The sequence below is a fragment of the Artemia franciscana genome, chromosome 3, assembly GCF_032884065.1.
Source record: "Artemia franciscana chromosome 3, ASM3288406v1, whole genome shotgun sequence".
Lineage (NCBI taxonomy): Eukaryota > Metazoa > Arthropoda > Branchiopoda > Anostraca > Artemiidae > Artemia > Artemia franciscana.
In genome coordinates this window covers 16,994,531-17,000,530 of record NC_088865.1, presented here as the reverse complement: position 1 = coordinate 17,000,530, position 6,000 = coordinate 16,994,531, and the positions used below count along the sequence as shown (strand labels likewise).

The 6,000-nt window shown below is 37.2% G+C and overlaps 1 protein-coding gene across 2 annotated transcripts in view; it reads left to right on the top strand.

The window, feature by feature from the left end:
* The window catches only part of LOC136024952 (insulin-degrading enzyme-like), a 234,273-nt gene that overhangs the window by 75,283 nt on the left and 152,990 nt on the right, over positions 1-6,000 (top strand). The window lies entirely within an intron of this gene.

Here is a 6,000-nt window from a genome sequence, read left to right as displayed (position 1 = left end):
AAATAAGTGTATTAATGCAGACAAAAAAGAGATCATAAAATCTAAAAATCAAAAGAGAATTTGTCAGATTGTCAAACATAGAAAGAAAATGTGTGCTAAAATATAGTGGACAGAGAAAGCAACAACCAAAAAAGAGAACAATATCCAAATAACATATAAAATTAAAAAGAGAACATACCTGAATCCTGGAAGTCAAAGCGCAGAGAAGACAACCATACACCATGAAACAAATACTCAGGGGACATCAACTCCTCAGAGGAAAAGAATTTTCAAATTTCCCTTCTCTCCTTATCAATCTTTTTTTCTCTCTATTCTTTCTCACTCCCTCCCCTCGACCAAGCCCTGATCGAATAGGTACGGGACCCAATTGTGATTTTTTGCGAGGCCCTCTGTGTGTGTTAAATATTTAAGTAAAATATATCTGCATAGTAGTTTACGTACGGAAAGTAGTTAACGTACGTAGTGCAAAAATTTCTCTAATATAGGATTATCCCAATTAAAGTGAATAAACTTGAGATGATCTTTTATGGGTATCAGTTTTCTTTATTATAAAGTGTGTATTATTATAATAAACCCATTAATAAATCTCACCCAGCAATGCAAACTTAAAATAAATATTTTTTAATTATTATTAAATATATTTTAAATAAATATATTTTTATTTATATATTTTATTTTATATTTTATGTAATATTTTGAATAAATATATTTTTATTGCACTTCTGAAAAATTAGAAAAAATGAGGTATTTTTAACTTACGAACGGGTGATCGGATCTCAATGAAATTTGATGTTTAGAAGGATATCGTGTCTTAGAGCTCTTATTTTAAATCCCGACCGGATCTGGTGACATTGGGGGGGGGGGGGAGTTGGGAGGGGGAAACCTAAAACTTGGAAAAGAGTGGAGGGATCGGGATGAAACTTGGTGGGAAAAATAAACACAAGTGCTAGATACATGATTGACATAAACGGAACGGATCCGCTCTCTTTGGGATAGGTGGGGGGGGGGGGTTATTTCTGAAAAATTAGAAAAAATTACGTATTTTTAACTTACGAACAGGTGATCGGATCTCAATGAAATTTGATATTTAGAAGGATATAGTGGCTTAGAGCTCTTATTTTAAACCCGACCAGATCTGGTGACATTGGGGGGGGGGGAGTTGGGGAGGGGGAAACTAAAACTTGAAAAACACTTAGAATGGAGGGATCGGGATGAAACTTGGTGGAAAAAATAATCACGAGTCCTAGATACATGATTGACATAACCGGAACGGATCTGCTCTCTTTGGGGTAGTTGGGGGAGGGGTTAATTCTGAAAAATTAGAAAAAATGAGGTATTTTTAACTTACGAACGGGTTATCGGATCTCAATGAAATTTGATATTTAGAAGGATATCGTGTCTCAAAGCTCTTATTTTAAATCCTGACTGGATCTGGTGACGTTGGGGGAAGTTTGGGGTTGGGGAACCTAAAATCATGGAAAACGCTTAGATTGGAGGGATCAGGATGAAACTTGGTGGGAAAGATAAGCAGAAGTCCTACATACTTGATTTACATAATTGGAACGGAGCCGATCTATTGGGGGGGGGGGGGTTAATTCTGAAAAATAAGAAAAAATTACGTATTTTTAACTTACGAAGGAGTGATCGGATCTTCATTAAACTTCATATTTAGAAGGACCTCGTAACTCAGATCTCTTATTTTAAATCTCAACCGGATCAAGCGTAATTGGGGGGGGGGGCTGGAAATCTTAGAAAATACTTAAAGCGGTGAGATCAGGATGAAACTGGATGGGAAGAATAAAAACCTGTCTAAGATACGTGACTGACATAACCGAACCGAATCCGCTCTCTTTGGTGGAATTGGAGGGGGGGGGGGTAATTTTGAAAATTGAGGTATTTGTAACTTACGAAAGGGTAAGATAAGATAAGATAAGATTTATTTGCAAAAGAACTATCACAAGCTCTAAAGAGCCGAATTCGCTTTATATGTCACTAAAAGCTAAGAAAAAAATCAAAATAGTACATTAAGTCAAACACTTAAAATTAAAAGGAATTAAAAAAGCAAAATCATCAAAGATAAAGCAAATTCAAAGAATAAATCATCAAAGATAAACTTAACAATTAAATTACAAAAACATTGCAGTAAAAAGGGGAATTTGGCAATTACATGATCATGAATTATTATTAAGGTGTTTCAGAATAAATGGTATAAAACTTTTGCGAAACCTTTCTTTAACAGCATGAATCGGAGAGTAAGTTGGGATTGCTAAGGAGGCTGACCGGGGGAGTCGGAGTCTAATGGGATTGTGAAAATCAGGGAGTAAGTCCTCAGTGCGGGGATTGGAAATGACTGATTTAGCGAAAAGCAGGCAAATTTTTTCCCTCCTTTCTTTTAAGGTGGTAATGCGCGCAGCTTTAAGGAGGAAGGAGTATGGAATTTTGCCTTCTTTGTAAATGATCCTGAGTGAACGCTTTTGGACCGACTCGATTTTGTCACTAAGTTCATTTGAAAGTTGCGAATGCCAGACCGGACATGCATATTCCAATAACGGTCTGATAAAGGATAAGTATACACGGAGGGAATGTATCTTAGGACAATTAAATTTGTTTAGTAGCTTAAAAATGGATAGTGAAACATTTGCTTGTTTAACAATGTTGGATACATGTGTTTCCCACTTAAGATCATTAGAAATTGTGACACCAAGAAGCTTAACATGTTTCACTAGCATTTCGCTTGGGATCGGATCGCAAAAAGCAGGAGTAGATTTCAAGAAGTTTATTGTCATTATCTGTGATTTAGTGGGATTTACTGTCATATTTAGATTCTTGGATTCATCCGAACATTGGGTTAGGATTTCAACGGGGTCACTTTTAATATTCCTATGACATACTTCAAGGATCGACAAGTCATCAACATATTTCCATCGTTGGGGGAACTCCTTGCCAATTTCGTTAATCATGACAAGAAATAATAGTGGTCCCAATAAGGTTCCTTGAGGTATTCCACAGTACCTAGGGAGGGGGTTAGAGAAGGTATTTTTGTATTTTACAACTTGTGATCTGTCTGAAAGGAACGATATAACAATATTTACTAAGAGTGGGTCAATTTCAAAGTTATCATGTAGTAAACGAATTAGGATAGTGTGGTCAACTAAGTCAAACGCTTTTTGGAAATCGACTAAAACAAGGTTTAGCCAAACATTTGGTTTCTCTAGTTCACTTAGGATCGTGTGAATCAAGTGTACAAGGTAATGGGTGGTGGAGGTTTTTCTTAAATTACCAAACTGTCGGATGTCAATGCGTGGTATAATTTTAATTTTAAGCCAGTCACAAAGGAACCCTTCGTAAAGCTTAGAAAAAACTGGAGTGAGTGTAATAGGACGTATGTTGGTTATAGTCAGACTGGAAGATTTCTTTGGGATGGGTGTTATAAAACCAAGTTTCCAGCAACTTGGGAATTTACCAGATTTTGTAATTTGGTTAAAAATATCAGATAAAGGTCCAGCAATTGTGTCTGAAAAGGCTTTAATCAAGTCAATTGGGATGTCTAATGGGCAAGTACTTGATTTTTTGAGCTTTTGGATTTTATTTATAATATCAGAGGGAGAAATTTGGGGGAAAGAGGTGGAGGGAGGAATAGTTTGACCTGAGCCAGTGAAAGGGGGGAGACTTTGAACTATGGACGCAAGATGCAGGTTCAAATCGTTGGCTATCTTGGAAGGGGGCTCAGGGAGATGAAAATTAACTTCAACAGGGTTTTTTCCGCAAATCTCTTTGATTTTCCTGTACCATTGTTTGGGTTTGTTAGAATACAAATCCTTAACCTTACTATTGTAATACCCAGAAGCTGCCTTTCTCAATTTTCTCTTCAGGAACTTTCTTAGATCATTAGCCTGTGAGATATGTCCTTGCTTGAACAAATTGATTTTTTTTCCTTATTAGTTTTTTAAAAGTCGCAGTAATGTAAGGTTTATCGGTAGAGCATATTTTAATTTTTTTCACCGGAAAATGGACTTCATAATTATTCCTCAATAAACTTTGGAGGGACAAAGCCTTGAAGTCGACATCATTTGTTTGGTACACAGGGGACCAATTTTCACTAGTGATCCAAGAGCCAAAATTGTAGAGTCCTGAGTCAATTAGAGGTCTAAAGACGGTTTCAGTAATAGTAAAGGAATGTTTAATTGTAGCTAGTGGAGATAGGAGTAGGCTAAAGTGGTAACTACCTCCGAGAGGGGGAAGAATGGTAACGGGTCTGTAGAAATTTGACATATTGGTGCATATTAAATCAAGAGTAGAATTGCCTTTGGTAGTAGGGACTTTTACAATTTGTTTTAGACTAAAAGTATTACATGTAGACTCAAGTTTTAATTCATTTGCATCACCTAAGAGGAAAATTCCAGCATTTGGGTATTTAGATAGTACATAGTCGGCACTACCATGCAATTTTTCAATAAAATTAATTTTTTCAGTCGCTCTCTGCCCAGGAGAGTAGTAAAAACAGCACAGGACAATCAAGTTGAAAGGACGTGGTAAGACTTTAGGTCGAACACAAACCCACAAAATTTCATCAAAGGGAGTAAGACAAGGAACTAATATTTCTGAAGGATAAAAATCATTACGGACAAAGAAAAGAATTCCACCCCCTTTCTTACCCAGAGGGTGGGTTTCGGGTCTGAGTTTAATAAACTGGGTGAAATTATTCATTTTTAACATGTGTGTATTTTGAGCGTGTACTTCAGTAATAGCGATTATGTCTGATCTATATATTTTAGAAAAGGAGTCTAATTCATTAAGTTTGTCAAAATTAAGACTTTCAGCGTTGCTTAACAAAAGTGTGGGAAATTTAAAACGACCTGCAAAGGTACCATTTTTACACTTAACTTTATTTAAATTACAAATGGGTACAGGGGGCGTGGTGGGATTCTTAGCGGGTGCCAGATTAATGTAGTCAGAACAGGGGACCAAGGGAGCACATTTGACTTTTATGGGATGACTATTAGGGTCAACATCGAAAGATGAATTATTAGAGTAAGAAAAGGATTTATCTTGGGGATTTGGGGGTGGGGGGACGGGCAATGATATGGATGAAGCACGAGGAGAACAATTAGGATTCATTGTAAGACAATTAAAAAGTCTCAGACCTGAGTCACGTTGACAGGGTAGGCACGAGGGATAAAACGAATGGACTGGGGGTGGGGTTTCGTAAAGTGCTGGGAAAGGGGGCCTGGTTGGGAGTAGTGATTCATGTCCGTCAAGAAATTGTTGGTTTGTGGCAGAGTAGGGAGGGTACAGGGCAGCATACTGTGAGGGGGGAGGAAATAGGACTTCTGTGTGCGGGGTGGGGGAGGAGGTAGCAAAGGATAAGGGAGGAGAGTTCGGGATCGGGAAGGGTTTGTCAATTTTTGAGCTGTGCCTGATGAACTTTGATGAGGAATTTTTGCTTGAGTGCGGTGCACTAAAAAAGGACGGCGGAAGGGAGATGAGTGGCTCTTACAATTTTTATCTTTGGACAGGGACACTGGAACAGGGCCCCAGGGAGAAGAATTAACATCATTTAATTTTGGTGCATGGGCAAAACTACAATATTTGTTGTTACAAGCTAAAACTGGACAAAGCTTCACATGGTCAAAACTGCACTTAACGGAACCACAACTACCTGAAATAAAATTACGACATATATGTAAAAATTTGCACTGCTTACTAAATTTACAACGATTATGATTAAAATGTTTGCATATCACATTTTTTTTTTGTTGGTACTCTTTTGCTGGAACTTTGTTGGTGCACTTGGCTGAAAATCATTGAGCTCATTTTTTTTAGTGTAATTTGCCTTAATTCTATTTTCGAAAACACTTTTTGGCTGGAGCTTGGTTGAAGAAAAAACGTGTTCAAATACACAATTGTCTCCTAATTGGCAAGAACCTGCCAAGATTATATTAGCACATTTTAGTTTATTATCAGAAGAGACAGTCTTATTACGCAGGCTATTCACCTTGT